We start from the raw sequence: 24,414 nt of genomic DNA, 5'->3' as shown, positions 1-24,414 counted from the left end.
TTGAGTCAACCTAGTTAGCCTTAACTCTAAGTGTCAGTCCAGTACTATTCTTTACCTTTGAATTTATTGTGTAACGATTCTTAGGTTCCACCGCAAGATGTCGGTGTTATTGTAAGCACGAAATACGTGCCCTTTCTGTTCAGAATTTGAGTAATAATAAAGGGTTATTTTTACCCTACTTCTGTGCTAGTATTCTTAACGCCTGGGCGAGAAGTCGCCAAGTTCCTCAGTTGGATCTAGTGGAGTTTGTGTTACCAAACAGAACACGATCCTACAAGTGGCGCCCAACAGAAACCAAACTCATGGCTGAAAATGATGCTATAGTTGAGCAAGCCCCATCTACGTCACAAAATCCACCGGCTCATGGTAATATAATGGAAGGGTTCGGCTACCTCGTTGAAACAATGCGGGTCTCCATGAAACCCGAAGTCACCTTCGACGGAAGAATGTCGGTCACTAGCTTCCTAACACAATTGGACAACCATTTTCTACTTTATACGGTCCTTGAAGTTCATAAGATAACTATATTGACGGCCGCCTTACGAGGACAGGCACTACATTGGTCTAAAGGCATCGAGAATTTTCTTCTGGCTGAAATAGGCAGCCTCACGTATACGTTCGAAAAGTTCAAAACTGCTTTGATACGAGTAAAAGCGTTCCACGTGGTCAAAGATAGAGCGAAACCTGAAGCCGAATTGTACAGCAAGTACCAGTTTAAAGTCGACTAATTAACAGGATTAATTTTAAGGAAGGTCAAAATCACTAATTTGTTGCACGGGGAAAAGCCCGATGCAGAGGTAATTCAGATTATTTTGCCCCGACTATTGCCGCAGGTTCAGGATTTTATCGAAGTGAAAAACCCCAGCGCATCAGAACAATTGTTTGGGCTGGCGGTGAAATTTGAAAGTAGGAGGGTTGCAGAAGTACAAGACCTTATGGTCAGAGATTAAGCGGGCAATTTTCTAGGCCAAATTCAGAACAAATAAGATTCAACGGTGGGAATAAACTTCTAGATAAGAAGAAAGGCGATCGCCAAAATAGGCCGCAAAATTCTAAACAGGGGCAGCAAAGCAACAGTTAAACTAGGCCGGGGTGCGAAAAGGAAAATCCCTCAAAAGTACAATTAAACACGGTAATAATAAAAAATTTGTCCCTACCTGTTACACAAGAGGCCTTAAAGGACACTGGGGCGCAAGCTAATTTTATTTCGGAAAAATTTTAAGAAATATAGATTATTTGAAGTTCAAAACACGAAGGTCATTGCAGCGCAGAGCAAACATTGTGCATGTATAGGTAAAGCGACGTTCAATGTGCAGATAAAGATTGAGGTTTAAAAATTAATATTTTTTGTTTTGCGCAATTTACAGGCTGCGATCATTTTAGGCACTGATTTTCTAAAGACAGCAGGGAACAACATAAATTTTCAGGCAGAAACAGTAGAGCTGCACATGCAACCAAGAACCATGGAAGGTGTAGAACCTTCAGTCTTGAATCTATCACATGTGCAAGCCGAAGGCAGGAAAAAATTGGAAGACTTGGTAAAATATTTTTCTGGTTTATTTTCTGAAACATCTGGTCTGACCCAGATAGTGCGGCACAAAATCGAATTAAAAAATGATGAGACTGTGAAAATCAGACCTTACCAATATGATTGCATTAAAGAAAAGATTATAGAAGACCATATTTAGCATATTCTCCAAAATAGAATAACACCTATCAGCAGCTCATATGCTAGCCTGGTAGTGGTTTGCCGTAAAAAGAACGACCTGCCTCCCTGAAATTTTAAATCGTGGAGACTGGCTATCGATTGTAGAAAATTAAATAGTTTAACTAAGTATCCCATTTATCCACTACCCATCATTGAAGAAATCATACGTAACATTAAATTAACTAAATACGTGAGCACGATAGAATATTTTCAGGATATTTTCAGATAGCGGTGTGTGTGTGATTATGGCAAAGCCTCGAGGGCTATCTGCCTAAGGGAATGGATGCCTTCGTGGAGGACTTTCTAAGGGAAACTGGCTCGGATACACGTTACACATGGGGAAAACCACGAAAACACCCATGCAGCCAGCCCGTTCGCGGGATTCAAACCTCGTACCGAACTACCAGTGTTTAGCGACTTTACTCAGATAGCGATGAAACCCGAGGATGTGTCTAAAACAGTATTCATCACGAAATCAGGCACTTATGCTTTTCTTAAAATGTCTTTCGGCTTGTGTGGGGCCCCCTGCGACTTTCCAACGAGCTATGGTCATTATTAAGACCTGTCCTCGGAAAATATACCTTTATATACCTCGAAGATATTATTGTAACTAGTGAAAATATTGAGGAACACATAAAAGATTTAAACGACATTTTTACGTAAGTGTAAATTCGCGGCAGAAGAGCTTAAGTACCTAGGCTATAAAATTTCTAAACGGGGAATACAAATTGAAGACTAAAAAAATATAGCTATAAAGAATTACTCGCCGCCAAATACAGCGAAAAAACTTGCCTCATTCTTAGGCATGTGTTCTTACTATAGAACTTTTATAAAAGATTTTGGGCAAATAGCAGAACCGCTATTACAACTGAAGTGAAAGAAAGCCAGGTTTTCGTGGACAGCTGAGTCTAACACCGCATTTGAGAAACTGAAAACTGCACTAATTTAAGAGCCGGTTTTAAAACTTCCGGGGGGGGGGGGACAAAATCTTGAAATTTCGGCAAACGCATAGGATTATGCTGTAGGCCTGTTCTGACGCAGAACCATCAGCCCGTGGCCTATTTTTCCAAAACCCTTAATCAAACACAGGGAAACTACCGGTCACGAAGAGAGAAACATTGGTCGTACTTTCAGCGGTGCAGAAATTTAGAATTTATTTTGGTAAGTCACCGACAATAGTAAGCACGTTATTGTTAATAATTAAAGGGTTTTTTTCCCTTCTTCTGTGCTGGTATTCTTAATGCCCGTGTGAAAAATCGGCAGGTTCTTTAGTAGGAGCTAATGGAGTTTATGTTACCAAAGAGAACACGATCCTACAAGCTATTATTAGTGGCACTCTGCAGCCAATGGTCGTCTGGTTTCGTTTCAGAATCCAGAATTGGTTCAGAATCTAGAATTCCATTACATAATATTTAAACATTCACTTCAAAATTGTGTTTCAGTAGTTTTTGAAACACATTTTTCAATATTTCTATACTTTCATCCAGAATTATGCCTACATGGACTTCTTCCTTTTTCGCATTTTTTAACTTTATACTTTTTTAACACTTCGCGATAAATAATTTACCTTAATTTAAAAATGAGTAACACAAATAGTATAAGCGATATCAGTTTAATTTTTTTCCCAAGATATAGAGAGACACTTAGTTTTTTTTTTTATTTTTTTTTATAAAGGTTTAAAAATAATATCATTAAGGTGGCTTCCGTTCTGGTCGATGCATTGAGATAGTCGAGTTTTGAAGTTTCTTTCCACTTTTACCAGCATATCAACGGGTATGTTGTCGATAGTAGCTTGAATATTGTTCTTCAGTTGAGCCAGGGTCTTTGGATATTAGAGATTTCAGATAGCCCACAAAAAGAAATCACACGGGGCTAAATCAGGCGAGCGCGCTGGCCACTGACAATCGCCTCGTAAGGAGATAAGGCGTCCAGGGAAATGTTCTTCAAAAATCATGGTTCAATGATGCCTATCCTGGGTAATGCACACCAAACAGTCACACGTGCTGTATGGAGGGGTTGCTCATGAAATTCTCGGGGATTCGTGCCATTCCATTATCGCTTGTTTTGCTTAATGCCTGCTGCAATCGGAAAGATGAAAATGACCCTTATCGCTAAAAAGCACAAGGGCATCATGCCTCATGATTATTGTATTGTGAAGAACGGCTTTGCATGTATTTTTTCGTGAAAGAAAATCGCGTGGATTAAGTTTTTGCACCACTGCCAATTAACATGAATGAAGATGCGGTACATTGAAAAGTATGACTCTACGGAGAACGCACGCTCCTCTCTCGTCCACTGCATGATCGGTTCTTAACCTACATGACATAAAACTTTAGATACCGCTCTTTTCAATGAGCGCCACCCCACCCTTCTCGGAATAAATGTCGGTGGATGACAGGAGTTTCAAATAAGGAAGTTTCTCTGCCGCACCCTGTATAATGAGATAAAATGTATAAAGTATTAATAATAATTTTATAGTATATGTGACCGCTATTTCTCTTCTCATTTCTTTTATTTTATTAGACTTATTCTTGCTTCAATTCTTAACAGATTTTCTAATTTTTAACTTTATATTTATTAGTGGTTAGAAGATAATTGGAGGAGGACACATTCAGGGAAGTGATAAGATTGACAATATAGAATTAAAAATGCACCTATATTGGTAATTCTGATAACTTTCAGATTTTTCCACTCATTTACCATGTCAAGCATCAAATTTCATATTTTCTTATAAAAAGCATAACAATGTCCTCCAAAATTTAAAAATGTATTAAAAAAATACATCTCCAAAATCAGGACACATTCAAAGAAATAACAAAAGAAAATTCAAATAAGAAAGCATAAAATGAATATAAAACATAAAAAATGTATCTAAGTCATCAATTTTTGTCGACTTTTAGATCGGTGTGCTATGCTATAATTTCACCTACTTTTTAAAACTATGCTTTTACTAATTCCTATTTAATAATATATATATATTTTCGATTAATTTTACCTTTAAATAGCTATATGTTTTAAATCCATCTTGATTTTACCTACTTGTGTTTTTAGAATATTTTAGCCTCAAAAACATGTAATATTATTTTTGCCTAACAGTAAGAATTCTTTTATTTTTCGAAATGCGTATTTCATTTCAAATTTTAGACGAATTTTAGGTAATTATAGACTAATTTTAAGTAAATTTAAGTATAAGATGGGAATTATTTAATCTGCTTTTTAAAAGTCTATATTTTTTGGTATTTTTATTTACATTTATCTTAAAAAATGAGAATTAGTTTCAGCTACTATTAAAAAATCTGTAGTTTTTTGTTAATTTTCATTGGTGTTTTAAAAAAAGAGGAATTAAATTTCTAACATTTAAAACTCCTTATTTTAAGTCGAACATTTTTTTAGCCATAGTTTTAAAACCTCTGTTCTTTGAACTTTTTTTCTATTTAAATTTTTTTGCCTAGTAAATGGGAGGTAAAAATATAATTTCTCCAACTTATAAACATTCTTTATTAGAAAATAAAATAAAGACAAAAGAAAGATTTGGTTTATGGTTAGTAACAGTAAACATAAACAATCTTATTACAAATCTCGGAGATATTAATTATGTAGATGGAGAACAACTAAATTAAATGAATTTAATTGTGTGGAAAAGGAAGAAAAAAACCGCCATTCGCTAGAAGGAAGAATGATTTACCTGTATTCTTAAGCTAATGCCTCGCACTAAAATTTCTTTATAGAATCGAAACTCAACTTTTTCTTCTTTTGCGTTTCAATAAATACAAGTTTTAAAACGATGGTTCTGTTAGCTTCAGGAAATTGAATTTAAATAATGGGAAAGTATTGAAAGTTCTCCAAGAAAGAATGCGGTAATTGTTGATAAATAGCACTCCTAAAGTAGAGGATAAAAAAGAATCGTTCGAGTTACAAATTTTTGTAAGCCAAAAACACATGGTGATAAGTAATAACTGAATGTGGAGGAATATTACAAATACTTGATATGACTTCCTTTATTTACATGTACGTTAAAACGATAAAAAAATTCCTGCCAAACACATTTCAGTATGTCAACGGAAATGGGTGTCGCCATTCCAAAATTTCGAAATTTTCTCACTTTAACAGTAACCGTGAGAGCTCCATTGCTTTAAATCGTCACATCTCGAGCCTATACTTTCAATTAACAATATCTGAAATTTCATTTCGATTGGTTGAGCGGATAAGCCGCTAGGAATTCACATATGGGGGAAGTTTTTTATGACCACCCTGTACTTATGGTGCATTATGTGAAAACAATAGAAATAAATATGTTTTTTTATTAAAGGTTTTTTTTTTAAATCGGGAGTTAATTTAAGTAAAAATAAAGATATCTTAAGAAAAGAAGGATTTGTATTCATTTCTCTCAATGAGGTAGAAATAAATTATTTCCCTAAGGGTAAACCTTTCATGGAAATTAAAACTAATGGCATAAAAACATATAATGGTTATTCTTATCCAAATGTAGAAATTACTTTCTAGAAAATGAAACTTTCTAGGAATACTACAGTTTTGTAGATATAGTATTTCTAATATATCTACAATAAACTATAGAATATAGAGAGATCTATAGTTAAATTTGACAATTTTGCAGAACGTTATGCATCTAATTATTAATTAAAAGAATATCAGTTAAAAGAAATAAAAGATAAAACGAGAGATTTAAATTATAAGATAAAAATTAAATTAGATAAATTAAAAGTAACGTCTTATAAAACTAAAGAAAGATTGGTTTTTAGTGCTTAATGTTTATATGCCTGTCAATTTACTTTTACAAATTGGATCATTTCTGGAATTATAATATTATTTTCTTAAAAAATTATTTCTCTCAGAAGGATTTTATGACTTAATCCGTGTAAACTTTCTATATATTTTCTAATATAATGCTTTACAAAAATAAACAAATGATATAATCCTTTACTTTTTTCTGAGCTATAAATTATGCAAACATTATAATTTAAATATCTAAATAACATACACAAAGAATTATTTCCTAGTTTATGTTTTGTTACATAAATTTCTATATCATTTTCCCATAATGCTATATCTTCAGGAATTATTAGAAGATGCATTTGTTTAGAAAGGCTTTTCCTAAAGCTAAATTTGTTATTTTTGCCTCTACTATTTCTGTTTTGTATGAAACATTAACAGGTTCTTTATTTATTTCTCCTATATTTTTATTAATAATTTGTTTATTTCCGTTAGATGTCCTTGTGTTAGAATCTAAAAGAATTGAATTTAAGAGAATGTTTTACAGAAGAAAAATTAGAAAATAGTCCTCTTAAAAAACTATTAAAAGATTTACAAATTTCTCTTTTAACTAAAATATTATTCTTATTTATATTTACAGTGCAATATTTTAAATCTATTATTTTAATAATCATAATATTATCGCAAAATATATCTGTAATGTATTTAAATACTTATAATATTTGTTCTCCATCGACTTAATTAATATTTCCAAATTTGTAATAAGATTGTTTAAGCTTTCTGTTAATAACCATAATCTTTCATTTGAAGTCTTTATTTTGTTATCTAATAATGAATATTTATAAATTAGAGAAATTAAATTTTTACCTTCCATTTTTTAGGGAAAAAATTTAAATAGAACAAAAATTCAAAGAACAGAGGTTTTAAAACCAGGGCCAAAAAATGTTTAACTTAATTCGCAAAAACATTAACAAAATATAACATTAAAAATTAACACTAAAAAAATTAATTAAAATTAACATTAAAAAATGGGAATTACGAAAACTACAGATTTTTTTAATAGTAGTTAAAAATAATTCTCTTCTTTTAAGATAAATATAAATAGAAATTCCAAAAAATATAGACTTTTAAGTAGGTTAAATAACTCCCATCTATGTACTTACAATTAGTCTAAAATTAATAAAATTAAATCGTACACCGAAAAATTAGAGAATTTTTAATGGTAGGCCAAAAATAATATTATACCTTTTTGAAGACAAAATATTCTAGAAATACAAGAAGGTGAAATGAAGATGGGTTTAAAATATATAATTATTTAAAGGCAAAATTATTCGAAAATATATATATATTATTAAACATGAATTAGTAAAAACATAGAGTTTTAAAATGCGGGTAAAATTACAGCATAGCAAGGGCCTTTAATATCTACTTGGAAATGAGAAGGATATTTGAAAGCCAATTTGCAGTTTATTGTTGAGGTTTTCTTCCGTGTGATTGAATCGTGGTAGATATTATAAGAATCAAGGAAAAGGGCTTTTTAAAGATATTTTAAGCGAAATTGGCAATGAAGCATTAGACTCGTGATAAGCTTTGACGAGTCTCTATAACGGGTAGAGTTTAAAAAAATATAAATCACATTTTGTTTCTAAATAAATGGAAAAGACTTCTGATCTGGGTAATACGAATTATTATTACAATCGAGATGTAAAGCGTTATGAATGTAACAAAATTGGAAAACAACAAAATGTTGATCTCAAGGACGAAAACAGAAAAATAGAATTTTCAATCCAGAATTCGGATGATTTTTTTTTCTTTTCAGATGATTTTCTTTATCAAAGACTTACAGTTGTAAAATCAGAGAGTTCTGTCATTAGGAATGAACATGTAACATTGGTTTTCATAAATAACAAGTGCTTAAAACTAGGAGGCAATAATATTGAGAAAAATCATCAAAATACGACTCTCATATTACAAGACCTGAACTTTAAAGACGTTACTACTGATTTTTCGAATTTTGAGCTTACCAGTGCATTTTTTTATAAAGATACATCCGGTTATGCAGACACTCATTTTTTAAGTTGTTCTGGAACTGATGAACATGTAAAAAAGATACCAGATGTTACTAAAATATAAAACTGAATAAAAAATACGATCAAGGTTTGGCAAAACAAATTGAGTTTATGAAAGACATTCAAACGGTAAATGCTTATACTTTTTTGAAAAAAATGTGTTTACGAAAGACATTCAAACCGTAAATGCTTATGCTTCTTTGAAACTTAAATTTCTTTAACGAATACAGAAGGGTTATTATAGGTTTCGCAGTCGAAATAGAGTTTGAAAGGAATAAAGATGTAAATACGTTTGTTATACGCAACTGATAAGAATTATAAAGTTGCTACAGAAAAATTAATTTTGATGGTTCCACTTGTTGCTTACACAAAAGATGATCAGATAAAAAATTCAAAGAAATATTTTAAAATGAACTGGAATGAATTTGCAGTCAAAACCGCTGGCGGAACAGGATGGCATGAAGTCTAATCATCATCAGATGAAGTGCTAAGAGTCTATGTGATTCCACAATATTGTAATAAATGAGAAAATAACATAAAAATGAACATTATGAAATTTGATAATTGAGATATGATTTCTTGATGGTTAACAATGAGCAACAGTATCGGTGTTTTGCATGATCCGTATAAAATATGTTTTAATAATAAGAAATATAACGATGTATATTTAGCGCTTTTAGAAGAAGGATTGAATATTAACAACATAGCAATAGGATGCCTGATAAGTTATAAAGAGGTTGGAAGTCTGTATTCTATGTTTTGTTTCAATCTTTTACTCCCAAAGAGTACTTCGATTTAAATAGATTAGGCATAAAATTTCAGTATGAATTGAGAAACACTCTAAATGACCCTTTTTAAATTTTATTTCATTTTGCAACGAAGAAGAATCTGAAAAACTGATATGTTTCCTAAAAAAGTTTCTATGATATTCTCTTTGGGAAATAAAAAATATCTCTTCTTTAATAAATAACAGCTCATTATCCATTTAAGAAAAGAAACAGAGGAACACGAGGCTTCAAACTGACAAGCCTTGGAAATTAAGACATGGAAAATAAAATTTTAACCAAGTGTGGAAATCTGAAAAACGAAAAAGATGTCACAAATAAAGAGTTAGTTTTGGAATATATAGATGACAATTGTTTAAAACAATGACAATGTTTTAAAATATAACGAAGACGGGTTTTATGTTCCACCTGCTATAAAATTAAAAGGTGACATGGAAAAACACTCTTTAACGAATTGCAGAGATCCAGTAAATGATCAAGATGCCGCAACGAAGCATTCCGTTTATAAAACGGATGTTCCCTTTTTATGCATCTAATTATCTTGATTTTATTACATTTAAAACTCAACAAATTGACATTTCTATAGATTTACGAAATCTTCAACTAACACAATTTTAAGTGACGATCTAAGACGTGTTGAAGAAGGGGACGTTAAAATTTCATGATATATAGAATTTGTTGAATTAGGTACTGTGAATATTTTAAAAACGACTAGTCAGACTTCATATCATATGTATACGGAATTTCCAAAAGAAACTTTTGTTTTAACAAAATTAAAGTTGGTGATCGCTTGAATATGAGACTGAAAATTGGGAAAAAAGTGCTTAGAATAGAGGCATATTCTTCTTTAAACCTGAAGATGTATTTATCGAAAATTTGTTAAAATATCCAATTTTCTTATTTTTAATGAAAGAAATCCCGATTTTGAGGGTGTTTTTTTATTATTCTTCAATTTTTATTCATTTTTTATCATTATTAGTTAAATGTGACAAGCTATAGTCATGTGACAGTCATCGTAGCAGCTTTAAAACGCCTTAAATTTTAAACATCAGTTTAACAAATTATTGAAAGGAAGAAGGAAAATAGAATTACTTTTTTTGTGGGGGAAGAGGACACTACTAACATGCTTTTAAAACTGTATTAAATATATACACTGGTGTGCAAAAATTCAGGACGAAGTCGAAAAATTAGCATATCTGCTGAACAAAGAGGCAGAGCGGACAGAAAGACCAATCAGGAGATTAAGTAAGGTGATGTACGGTAGCACATGCGCAGATATGCAGGTAGACGTAATGGGGGAGTGTCTGAGTAGTATAAAGCATGTTGTCGGTGTAAGATCAGTATTTCTGGCAAAGAGATTGCACGCCGTATAGCAGTTAAAATCACACCGAGTTGCTGCCTTAGCGAGAAATGGCGAATAATCAATCTGTTAGACGACATCTGTATGCTTTTACCCGAGGTCGAATCATTGGGAAGTTGGAGGAAGGCCGCAGTGTGACAATGTGGCTGCAGAGTTCGGAATTGCTCACAGCATAGTTTCACGACTTTGGAGACAATTTCAAACTACAGGAACAGCTATTTTGGGGTTTAGTAGTGGTCGTCCACGAGGAACCACACCCGCAGATGACCGGTATATTGCCTTACAGGCCAGAAGAAACAGGCGGCAGACAGCGGGAGAAATCGCTAGACACACGATACAGGCGACTGGACGACCGATATCGCGTTTTACCGTGGCCAGAAGACTGCACGGTGGTGGTCTGTTTGCACGACGCCCTGTACGGTGTGTACCTCTAACGCCTGCCCATCGGAGAAGGCGTTCTCTGTGGTGCCGGGAACACCGGAATTGGAGAGACAATGAATGGGGACGAGTACTCTTTACAGATGAGAGCAAATTCAGTCTGAGTAGCGATTCTCATCGCATACTCATCTGGAGAGAGCGGGGAATCCGCAATCATTCCTTGAGCATCATTGAAAGGGAAGGTATGGAGGTGGCGGTGTTCTCGTTTGGGGAGGCATCATGCTTGGTAGTCGTACAGACCTTCACATCTTCGACGCAGGTTCAGTCAACGGGACCCGTTATTGTAACGAGATTCTTCTTCCATATGTGCGTCTTTTTAGAGGCGCTATGGGTCCGCAGTTCCTTTTCATGGACGACAATGCACCATGTCATCGCACAGTAGCTGCCGAACAGCTCTTAGAGAGTGAGGATATTGAACGTATGGATTGGCCGGCATGATCTCCGGATCTCAATCCCATCGAGCATGTATGGGATTTTCTAGGCAGACGCTTGGCAGCTCGTACCTTACCACCAGTAACGATTCCGGAGCTTCGATTGGCGCTGCAAGACGAATGGGCAGCAATGCCTCAACAACTCATTGACACCCTCATTCTCAGCATGGGCAGACGCTGTGAAACCTGCCTAGCAGTCAGGGGAGATCATATCCCCTATTAAAGACCGGATGTTTCTTGCTGGACACCCATCACAGGGATGTTTCGGCCTTCAGTCGCATTGCGCTCCATGCTACGTTTTCAATAAAGCTTCTTTTTATCCCTCTGATTTCTCTTTTAGTAAGTGTTGCTTACATTACTCATGTCCTTACGTATTGGAGATCTTACGGTATTAAATGTGTTGATTTGGAAAGCTTTTGTACAAAGTTATATTGAAAAAACCGTCTCGTCCTTAATTTTTGCACACCAGTGTAGTAGAACTTCTATTAACTGGATCTTTAATACCTATTTTTAGGCGGCCTTTTGCTGTAATGCTTGATATTAATTTATTAATGGGCTTTTAATTTTTCTTTCATTTAAATAATATGGAAACATGAAAAAGTAGAAAACGTATGTTTTTAGATGCTATTAAAATAATTTAAATGAAAGATTTTTTAGCTTTTGTATCACATGCATATATATTTATAATAAAATAACCTATTGTAAGAAAAACTACAAATTCATCTCATTTAATATTCCATTACTTATTATTTGGCAAATATGTGGCTTATAAATATTAAAAGACAAGCAATTACGTTCTGTATATAAACGTATTGTTTATATCCTGAATAATTACATAAGCATAACAAATATTTCTTTCTTAAATTTAGAATACAGATTGTGGCAAAGTCATGTCTGTTCGTTCTCTACGCAAGGAAAATAGGGCTATGAGTTTAGCTTTATGTAAATGAAAATTAATGTTAGACTTTAGCTTCAAGTAGAAAATGGTTGCATGCTTAGCCAAATAAAATGCAATTTCTTTGTGAATCTTGAAGGTAAATATTTCCTTTTTAGTCGCACAAGCTTTATTAAAATAATAGACCACAAAATAAGAATAAAACTTTCTTTAATAAACCGTATATGAGCATTGGGCTCACAGAGAGAGGACAGCCCAGTTATCTGGATTTTTTAATTATTCGGCAGATTGTTGCCCAAGTAGTCTGAGTAACTGGAACTCAGCTGAATTATAAGCTGGAAACTTTATTTTATTTCTAAAGTTTTTAGCGATTTATGTACTGCATTCTGTAATCGTGCTGGATTGAAAACTTCATAAGTATGCTACTGCTGTAACAGTTTTATGCCAGTTTATTATTTATCAGGGAAAGTGCTGTTTGAAATTATTTATGATAAAAGTTATGCAGTGAATTTCAGTTACATTATGAGGGAAAAAAAGAGAATAAAAGTTGTTTTACTTAAAGTCTCACCTTGAATAAGTTCAAATTTTTATATTAGTTACTGAAATACGACTAAAAACTTCGGACTGAATTTTTGATTCTACTAAAATCTCTGTTTGCAGGCTTGACGTTAAAAGCTTCTATCATTTATCACCCGTGATTTATCGTCGGTATTTAGCGTCCGTAATTTTATAGTAACGTTCTGTATGTTACATCATGTCATTTCAACATTAATCATACTTTATAATTAAATTGCGAATTCTCACAGATTGCTAATTTTACATAAAATATTTAATTAATCTTTCTTGGCAACTTGCCAATCTAAGTCTGTTGCCAATTTTAAAGCAGAAGATAGTGAATTCGTTTTCAAATTATAAACATGCTTCACATAAAATGTAAAAAAACTCTGATTTAAAAACTGTATATGAATTTCCTAATAATTTTTATCTTTAATCTAATTCTAAATAATGCTTATAACGGCTATAATTTCTAATGTATCTAACCACTAATTTTTTTGAAAATTTAAACCATTAGCCTTATATATCATAAAAGATGCCTCGAACTCCATACATTATGCATTAATCAGCAACATAATCGTAACAGTTTTAATGTGAATATTGAATATAATATCCAGTAAATTTGTCCTCTAACCACTAATTTTCATAAACATTTAGACCATTTGCGCAAATATTAAAAAGGCTTCTTCAACGTCATATAGTATGAACTCGGCAACGTAAGAGTTTTGACATAAATATTTAATTTTACAACGGAAATTTCTAAGAGAAATTAAATTTATTGAAAATTTTATAAATCAAGTATTCTACATTTTATAACCATGTAGCTCATCGTAAGAAAAAAATCAAAATTGAATAAGAATATATAAGAAGATTAAGAATATATTTCAGTTTCATAATTTGGATGAGAAATACATCAAAGATAATTATTTAGTTTTTAATTTGATAATGTAAACAATAAATTCCATAAGCAAAACTGATTGCCTAAGAAAAGTACTTCATGCTCAGGTAATTTAGCATTTTTACGTTAAAATGTTTACAAGTCAATCCTACAAGAATTTAAGATTCTGTTACGTTGCATTGCCGTGTCAAGGCAAAGCCATTCACGAAGCATGTTATACTGCAAATTCTCAGACGTGATTTCATTTGACGTTGGCGTAAGGTTTTCATATTTCGAATTAAAACACTATATTGCTCTAAAAATGAGTGATTCAAAAGTAATAGAATGCTTCTTAATTAATTATATATTTATCTTTTATGGTATATCTCTAATAGATGTAGTTAATAATATCTTTAATCCAAGTACCATATGAGTCAGAAATATGGCTACGTGTTTGGGGTAAATGCAGTATGTTATATACATTGTCCAAATAGACAGTACGCGGCCTTTATTTTTTCAACCGTCAGTCGTAGACGTATAATTCCATTTGCTAATATGTTGTAAATGACGCAAATAATCACGTTTTGAAATTTTTAAATTTAAAGAAATTGTTTTTTTAAAAATTCTGAATACTTAAATTTTTTATATTCCTTCGGACTTAATTTAGGAAAATTTTGTGCTCGTTATAAAAGAAAAACACAAAAAGTTTGACTCCTGTAGGACAAAAACTGACCGATACATTCAATTTCAAAATTTCCGGATTTTTTGATGCCATACTGTATTGAAATTGGGGAGGTCAATTAATAAATACATTAGATTAATTCAAATTTGATTCCCCCCCCCCCCCCCCCCGTAATGCCCTTCAATGATATTATTTTGTGATTTACTAGTACGTTTAATTTATTATTTTGTTACATTTGGTATGACAAAGGAATTTTCATACAGGTAATTTATAAGTTTTCAAAGTCTAAAAATACATTATCAATATTTTCATGAAGTTTTATTATGTTTAAAGAAGTTTATTTCATGAAGAATTATAACTTTTCTAGAGTACGAGTTATATAAGATACTGTGAATATCCTTTTTGAAAAAGAAAATTAAATTGATCAGTACTTTTGACAGTAATCTGGTAAGAAATGCTTGTCACTTAATCGCTTTACATCAGAGATATTTTTCTAAACTAATATTTTAGTTTTTATTACCCAGATATGCAGCCTCTCGCTCTTCAATTTGTATACAGCCTCGAAATACGATATTCGTGGAAATTCAGATCCGTGGATTCACAATTTCTGAACATTTCTCGGACTGTTTTGTACAAGGTAGTCACCGGAAAATTAGGCTACCAGATGTTCTGTGATGGTTACCGAAAATTCTCACGAAGATCTATTGTAGAGTCATTATGTATTTTTTAGAAAGAGGCAAGATGAAAAATTAACAACGCCTTCGCCAGGAATCGAACCACGGACCTCTTTAATACCGGCCCAGCGTGCAGAACCACTACACCACGAAGGACGCTAGGAAAGTGGGAGAAATACCTTATACTATAAAACCAAAAATAGACGATGCCTTAGGCTTTCTTTACCGGTACCACACGGAATGGGAGGAGTTTCTAAACAGAATAGCGACTGGCGACGAGATTCGGGTAGCGCTTGTGAATGTTCAGACAAAACAGCAGTCAATGGCATGGGTCATACCGGTTCTCTGACCCAGCTGAGGAAAGCCCGCCGAAGTTTGTCAAAGAAAAACGTTATTACCACCCTGCTATGGGATGCTGACGGAATCTTGCTTGTAGAATTCATGGAACGTGGTACAACAATCAATTCTGAAGTGTACTGTAACAGTTTGAGAAAACTGAAAAAAGCCATCCAGAACAAATGTCGCGACCTGCTGACATCTGGGATTGTGTTCCTGCACGATAACGCTCACCCCCCCAGAGTTCAGTGAATACAAGATCTTTTACGCCAATTCAAATGAGACGTGTTTCAACCCCCCCCCAACACTTGGACTTAGCTCCTTCTGATTACCCTCTGTTACCTGCAATGAAGAAGTGGCTTGGGGCACAGCACTTCACTGACGATGAGGAACTTTAAACCGCTGTAACAAGTTGGTTGAAGTCGCAGGCCGCTGAGTTTTATGCAGAAGGCATTGGTAAAGCTGGTAAAACACTATTACAAAAGCTCGAATGTACATGGTGACTATGTTAAAAATTAGAGGACAGCTGTACCTTTCAGATGTAAATAAAAAAACTGTTGAATCTGTGCGGAATTTTTATTTACAGCAAAATAGAGTTTCTGAATTGCTCTCATATACTGTAGAGGGAAATGGTATGTTAAATTTGAAACTTCATTTTTATTCATTTCAGATAAAAGTACACGTACGTTATAAGTATAACTTCGTATGTTCGACGAAGATGACATTGACTATGCAGCCTCAAGTTATAGTTGCAATCTTGAGTGTTTGCGCTTGAAGTTTCCTATGTGGTAAGTGATCATTCAGGCAGGTCTTCATACAGAAAATAAAGGATTTTAATTCAGTATTATTGCCGTTGACTGATGAAGACTAGAGAAAATGACAGCTTGCAGAGGAAAACTACACGGAAAGAAAATTTTTCGGAAGGACTTGCAATAGCGATACAGCAGCATCGATAAAGTTTGGAGGTTTTAGAAATGGCGAGCACTTTGAGGCATCAAAGTTAAGTCTGGTTCACATCGCTATGCATTGCTTTTCAGTTCAAATACTTTCTTGATACTCAGTACCTTCTAGTCATAACACTGTCAACACATAGTGAGATCAAACGCGTAGCCATATTTTTGAATCACACTATAATTTATAATATATCTAACTAATAATTTTTTAAGCATTCGCACAATTACTATCTATATTATCTATGTAATATTTCTAATTTCATATATGTATTCTTCTACAAAACAACGTTTTTGTGTCGTCCAAAACTGAAGTTTTTATTTTCTTTTTTAATAAATCATTTTGCTTACTCGACTTTTTAACAACATGGATTAAGTTTCAAACAGTAAAATTATCGAAACAATTGTTGCGTGTTACGCTAGATAATGTAATATAAACTTACAAGATGCTAATAATAAGCGGAGTGATGTAAAATTATAACGAAACGTTAACGAAGTTATGTAACGCTAACTTATATGTCTGTTTGTGAATCTGTATATAAAGGCTTCAGTGGAGTGGTTAGAGTGCAATCAGTTTATATTTTACAGTAAGAACAATTTTATATAAATCACGATATCTTATGAATTGGTTGATTGTGTCATCGACTTACACGATATCAAGTAATGCAGTATGACTCAGATTAATTTCAAAGAACACTATCCCATAAGCAACACTAGAAATCATAATGAAAGTTAGTAAATTGTGTATTCCATAACACACATATATGATTATTTTACATAGAAGATAAGATTTTTTAATATGTCAAAGTAAACGAGAATTATTTGCCTAAGGGATGGGATGACTTTGTGGAGGACCATTTATATAGACCAACTAATTGAACGCGCGTTGAATAGTCAAAGTAATCTGAATTTAGTGGAATCTTTGATCACAAACGCCCTTCATCACGAATAGTTCGTTTTGCGAATAAATTATCTGAACAAAAGACGTCTTGGGTGATGAATGGTGTCTTCACTACGAACGTCCAAGTCGTCAAAAAAAAAAGTTCTTATAAGGTATTTTGAGGTAACTTATGACATAGAAATAACATTCAGAGATTTCTGTAAACATTATTTTAATATTTCTCATTGCTTAGTTCTTGTTAACAAAACCTGACAACATGTGACTTACAGGACCGTTAATTAGAGGAAATTATGGCCATTGAGTTGCAGGCAAAGACTTTGATATTTAGAATGTTTTTGTTGCGTTTGATATTTTTGTGATATATTAAAATTTTTGTCTCTATGCAAAACCATGGAATTAAAAATTCGGAGACCTGTAGGAGTTACTGGAGGACCATCAAAGTAAGCTCAACGAGAAAGGACTGGAATAACTTCAGGAGACACAACAAAAGGCGATCATGGAGTAAATTTAGTCCATGGTTTTGCATAGACTTGTTTAAAGCAACGGAAGATCCGGGAAATTTGCAAGAAACGGTGTAACGTACTAAGCTTTATTATAGAAATATTATCCTGATTAAAGCAGCAGCAAGCTAGAGCATAAGAGTTTTCAGTGACAATGCTCATGCCTCACTTAGGAAAAAAAATTAAAAGACATTTATATGGAAGGAGACAGATCATCCAAACAATAACATCTGGTAGTTTTCTCTTCTTCATTCCTTTCTACTTATATCGCCCATCCTTATTATAGAAATATTATCCTGATTAAAGCAGCAGCAAGGTAGAGCATAAGCGTTTTCAGTGACAATGCTCATGCCTCACTTAGGAAAAAAAAAATTAAAAGACATTTATATGGAAGGAGACACATCATCCAAACAATAACATCTGGTAGTTTTCTCTTCTTCATTACTTTCTACTTATATCGCCCATCCTTCTTAGTACAAATACGGTAAAATAAAATTTAAGTTTTATTTTATCTGTTTAATATTCTTTTTATCTTTTTTTTTTTTTTCTTAGATTCAGTGTTTCAGTTGGTTTTATGTTACGAACTTGCTTACAAAGAGTACTGTTTTAAAGCTTAAATGAGCAATTATCTGTGTTCCAGGAAGGAATTAGTCCATTTTACAGTAATACCGATGGAGAAAGTAGTTTCAGTTTACAAAAATTTCAGATGAAGAGTGACCTTCGGGAATGAATAAAATTTGAGAACCGAAGTTCCACTGTATATATTTGCTGTACATTTTAAACTCTAAAATACCATTATCGTACTTTTAAAACTGTAATCGTTTTCATTTAAGACATTTTTAACTGCTAAAAATGGTTGATAAAAAGGCTTGAACAAAATGTTTTGATCAAAGTGTTGTTTTATGTGACAATGCAGAAGAAAAGAAATGTTTTATACATCAACGAAGAAAGATCTAAAAAGATCATCAACAATACATCAACGAAGAAAGACTAACCAACGCATGAACTCTTCCAAATGTAGCCGTAATTTACTAAAATGAAATGATAACTGAGATTAATAAATGGAATAAATCTGAAGAATAAACCGAGTAATTGGATTTCTATACATTTCATTATCTCTAGAACAGATACGTATATTAAATTTGACACGTGCTGAAAGTTTGTTCTTTTTGTGGAGTGAATTGCTTTCTCATCCCTTCGTTAAGGTAATAAAATTTGAGAATATTTCATGTGATTTTTTGCGTTTTCAGGAAGCTCATAAGCTTTCACGCGAAGCAAATTACCTCTGGCTGTAAATATTTCATCAGCACAAGACTAGATTTTGCTAATTGAAGATCCAATCATATTAAATGTCTTACCTATGTAATATAAAGTGTTTACGAAAGTTATATAAACTGCACTCTGTGCTTTAGGAATGTACTTTTTTTTCATAATTACATTTACTTTTGACAGGTTAAACGAGTAACACTAAATTTATTAGAAAATTAAGGCAAACATTTTAAATGATGTGAAAAATCAGCGTATTTTTTATTAAGTTTCATCTATAAGCTTTCACTTTGTGCTTTTTTAGAAATCTAATATACTAATCTTTTAAAATCCCAGGCCTGGTTGGGACTTTGAACTCAAGATCTTCAGTATGTTATCAGGTATTTTGCTATGATGACTTATGGAAGCTACCAACAACCTGCTCAAGATATTTTCTAATTAACTTATGATACCTACTATTAGATTTGAGCGTGTTTGGGTTCGTAATTTTACAGCTAGCTCTGTTGATTCTAAGCATCAAGTGCCAATAAAGTTCCTTATATGAGTTACCGCCATGGAAGCGAAGCCTCAAGGCTCATGCAGACAAGGACAGACTAAAATTCAACTGAAATTTTTAATAAGTCTCTGTTTTGGAATTAACATAAAAGATACAACTGCTTACTTAGATTAATTTCATGACAAAAAATGACAACTCAGTTTTTCTGTAGCAGAATCCACAATTCTATCCAAGGCACTGAGCTTTCAACCATAGCTTACCGTTTCGTACGGAACTTCTCAGGAAACAGCTACATCGGCCAGGATTTAACAATGGTATTCAGTATTTGCATGCGGCTCCATCCTCTAGCGGGCCCAGCACTGGCCATGCGGTAAAGTCGCTAAACACTGGTAGTTTGGTCCGAGATTCGAATCCTACGAACGGGCTGGCTGCATAGGCGTTTTTGTGGTTTTTCTCTATATGTAACGTGTATACGAGCCAGTTCCCTTAGAAAGTCCTCCACAAAGGTAGCCTTCTTCTTAGGCAGATAGCCCGCGACTGCTTTGGCATAATCAATCGAAACCAAGTCAGTAGGCTCTCTGTCGCTCCTAGGCGCAGATTTGAACTGATGCTTTTCAGACAACGGGCAACAGACATTTACTACGGTTCCGATTAACCTTTGTATACTCCTAGGCTCGTCTCAAAAATCTATATAATCATCTGGAGAAAACGAGTTGCGTGACTACGTAACAAGTGATAGTAAAGATGAATATTAAAAGCCAACTTGGTTGGCTAAAATAAACTAAATTCTCACAAACAGACGTTTAATATTTAAGTGGAATCTTTTGAAACTTTCGAGTTGGTTGACTCACTCGCGATGGCAACGCATACATGGTATACCTGTCTTAGAAGGGATTGACTTTTATGGGACTAACTAAGTATTCACACGTTATACATGACAAAAAAATACAAAAATTCTCTGCAGCCCGTCTGTTCACAGGGAAACCGAAACCAGGACGAACTACAAGCGTTTAGCGGTGTTATGAACTTGTCTACTAGTGGGCCTTCACCTGAACGTGATTTTGCCTTATCTGATTGAAAGGTTTGCCCTTCATAACCTTTGTAAGGAATTTTCTACTTCCTTACCGCATGCCACTGTGATATAAACGGAAGCATGTCCAGCTAGCAATCTGAAAATCCGAAGTTCAAATCCCAAGTAGTGCAATGCTGATTTTTCACATTTCTGATAGAGGAAAGAATTAATGACTCTATAAGTGCTCCCGAGCTAAAATACAGGGGACAATGATTGGTCACCTCCTGGATTTGGTAGCTGAATCCCCTCCTTCCTAGTCGCTTTTTAAGTGGGGAAAGGTATTATGAATTTTCTCCTTCCATACGCCTGCACTTCTTGTTGCAAATTGAAGCACGTCTCACGGAATTCTAATCCCAGCAATGGCATAGCTGACTTCCTGTTTCTTGCTACAATAAGTCTCCACAAGTGAAGCCGATGTAGTCGACGATAATACGTCACTATCTGGATTTGATAACGCGGTCTCTTCCTTTCCAGCTATCCTTTAAGTGGGAAAGAATGTAAGGAATAGCATCCTTCCTTATCGCGTACATTCGTGGTGTAATTGCAAGCACGTCCGGCTAGCAGTCAGGACGTCCAGAATTCGAGTCCCAGCAAGGGCACTGATTTTTCATGTTTCCTGCTCCAAAAATAACAGTAATGTTTATACGCGGAGCCCAAACCAAAATGTGATGAACGATAGTTTGTCACCACCTGGATTTGGTGATTGGGTCTCTTCCTCCCCACTCGCCCTTTAATAATAATAAGTGGGAAAGAATGTAAGGAATTTTCTTCTTCCTATGTACCTTCGAGGGGTAATTGGAAGCTCGTCTAACCAGCAGTCGAGAGGCTCATAGCACGAATCTGTGAGGTAGTATAGCTGATTTTTCCTGTTTTCTGCTTTGAAACACCTAACGACTTTGTCATCTAACCTATTAACCTAATTTTGTCAGGGAAAATGTTATTATTTATCAATTCAAAACGCCTTGTTGAAAGTTATTCAGGGACTTTTTTTGGTTTCTTTTTTTGTTAGGTGTTTGAAAGTCTTAAATGAGATAAGAATTAAGATCAGTTGTAAAGCATTAGATTATCAAGTGGATATTACAAATTAAATGCATTTAAAATTATATTGATTAGATTTGCTCTTTTGCTATAGGATAGACCATGTGGAAGAAAAATTAAAAATTTTATATATTTGATGCAATAGCAACATTTTCTAATTCGTGTGAACGACAAAGGGCGTGGTAGCTTAATGTAATGTAACATAATATAACGATTAAGAAACGTAGAAAACAGCATTACATGCATTTTTAATGTCGATATTATCTAAAACCAAGAAGAATTAATTACGCTATTAAATCTAAGCAAAAATTTAAAATACACCCTGCATTTTAGAATAGTACATTTCGAGTTTATTTGGTACTATTCTTATATCTTCTTTTTGCTTATGTTGTAAGAGAAGGTTTCTGACGATATTTTACATCAGTAATGCATGTCATGTTCATTTTCAGTACTCTGTCTATTTTGTACGGCATTAGCTTCGTACTTTATAACAGACAGGAATCAAGTATACGATTTTTTTTGATAAGTTTGTCTTTGGAATAATCCTTACTTAGAAAGGCCGGTTTTAAGAATTTATTAAGAAACATCGTAATGATGGAAAAGTGTAACAGGCTTTCATTTGAAGCCGTATATAGAATTCTGAATTTTAATCTTTTCCAGGGTTAGAAACTGGAGGCCGATACAATGATTGAAAAGCATACTGGAAAAGGCACTCGTTGGCAGGTGCAATATGTTTTGTTTGTTGCGAAGAAGTACATATTGAAGAGAAGCAACAAAAACTTGATTTTCTGGTAGAAAAAAAGCCTTATTTTCCCAGAAAAGCTGAGCGAATGTAAGTGTAGTGTCTTCTGTCAGCTTTTCTTAAGCACTTCAACGTAGAGAAATTTGGGAGAATACACTTAGAAAACTTGCCGTTTTATAAATTAAAAATCTCTGCTTTTAACGAACTTTAATCTAATGTACTTTTACATACATTAATGATCAGTATCTATAGTATCATAGTTTAACCAAATGCAACTTAAATACTAGTTAGTTTCTTTTAGAAAGTTCTCCTTAGACGTTTCTCTATCTGGTAACCCTCGCTCTTTGTGTTATAAATTATTAACAAATTAACGATATCAACCATCCTTTTTTCTTCGAGTACAATATTCAATAAATTACATTGTACATTCAACACTTCATAAAATAAGCTGTATATTCAATAATTTCCTTCCGCCGTAGGCTAATATAAGTATTTTGAGCGAATTTAAGGTAGGCTAGGCTAAGCTATAACGTTCGTTAATCTAAACGTACGAGCTTGATTTTTGAATTTATTATATTTTCAAGTTACGATGGGGGTTTATAGAGACATAGTTGAGTCGTAAACGGAAGATCGAAACCTCTGTATTGAGACAATTTTAGAGTTCTTAACATTCACGAACAACTGATTTAACCTATTATACTGGTATATTATTTATTGCCCAAATTTATTTCAGATACAATTTTTCAAACTTAAGAATATAAATCAGTATTTATTTACATGATTTTACTAGAGAATCACAACTAATTTATCTTAAATGGAAATAAATTATGCAGTCCATGCAGAAAAAAATGTTATGAAGAAAATACTTTAAAGTTACTCGTTAAAGAAATTGAACACATCGTAGTGTGTTAATTCATTAGAGAAGCTGAAACACTTTGTAGTACCGCTACTGATTCTTTAACAAATTCAAATTTGCCTGATATTTACTCAAGCTTTGTTATTAATGTATTGTATTAAATAAATCCATTATGCAGAATAAAGTAAAATAGAAACTAAATTTTTTACTGAAAATTTGGTTGACTCTTTTGACACGAGTTAAGATGTAGATAAAAAATTTTAATATTTAATGGAAAACATTTGATTCATTGAAAAGTGAAATTTATATTAAGTAAATTACTGTGATAAGCCGGAGTTAAAAGACAGGCATACAAAATAGACTTCGAAATATTTTTTTCCACATACTTTTCCAAATGTAATACATATTTAAAAATTTTACCAATTTTTGTGAAGTTAAAACAACATAAGCACCAAACACTACATTTTGTTTCAGATTAATTTATTTATGAGATCGTAAATACTAGCATCCCACGTGAATCGCAAATATTAGCATCAAGAGTCTAGCATCCCACATGAAAAATATTTTAAAGTTAAAAGCATTGCTTATTTTCTTATTTATATACTACTGTGAATACCTGGAAAAAGCTTATATACGAATTAATAATAGATGGAGAAAATCAGATGGTCATATTCAGCTTTTAGAATGAAGATGTTCAATAAGGATTCAATTCTTCAGCTTGCAAAATTCAGGGTCGCGTCTGAAGAAATGCCGGATCCTAAAAATATAAAAAGGCAAGGTTTAGTTAAGATAAATTTGCTGGGCATATTTTCTATATAAGATAGGAAAATAATGTGGATATATCGCAAATAGGTAATAAAGAAATGAAGTCATTATACTGTAACGTAAGAACAATGATAAGGTAATAAGAACTTTGCAGAATGACAATAAGCTGCGAAAGAATAGAAATAGTTTTCATCTTCGGAGATACAAGCATTATAACTATACTGCGTATTCAAAAGTTAAGGAGAATTTTCACATTTGGTCGATAGGAAAGTCTAAAAAAGAGGTGG

General features: G+C 33.2%; 1 pseudogene across 2 annotated transcripts in view; it reads right to left on the bottom strand.

The window, feature by feature from the left end:
- LOC118185872 (neuropeptide CCHamide-1 receptor pseudogene) overlaps positions 1-24,414 on the bottom strand; it is a 127,401-nt pseudogene that overhangs the window by 36,905 nt on the left and 66,082 nt on the right. For both annotated transcript variants that reach the window (XR_015038887.1, XR_015038886.1), the window contains exon 2: positions 23,979-24,119. The product of XR_015038887.1 is annotated as a neuropeptide CCHamide-1 receptor pseudogene, transcript variant X2 (transcript). The remainder of the gene's footprint in view (positions 1-23,978; positions 24,120-24,414) is intronic.

This window comes from Stegodyphus dumicola, chromosome X2, assembly GCF_044657685.1.
Source record: "Stegodyphus dumicola isolate Sdum_Otavi_A_Nest chromosome X2, ASM4465768v1".
NCBI lineage: Eukaryota > Metazoa > Arthropoda > Arachnida > Araneae > Eresidae > Stegodyphus > Stegodyphus dumicola.
Note: the sequence above shows the minus strand (reverse complement) of the source record. Positions and strands in the feature narration are given on the sequence as shown.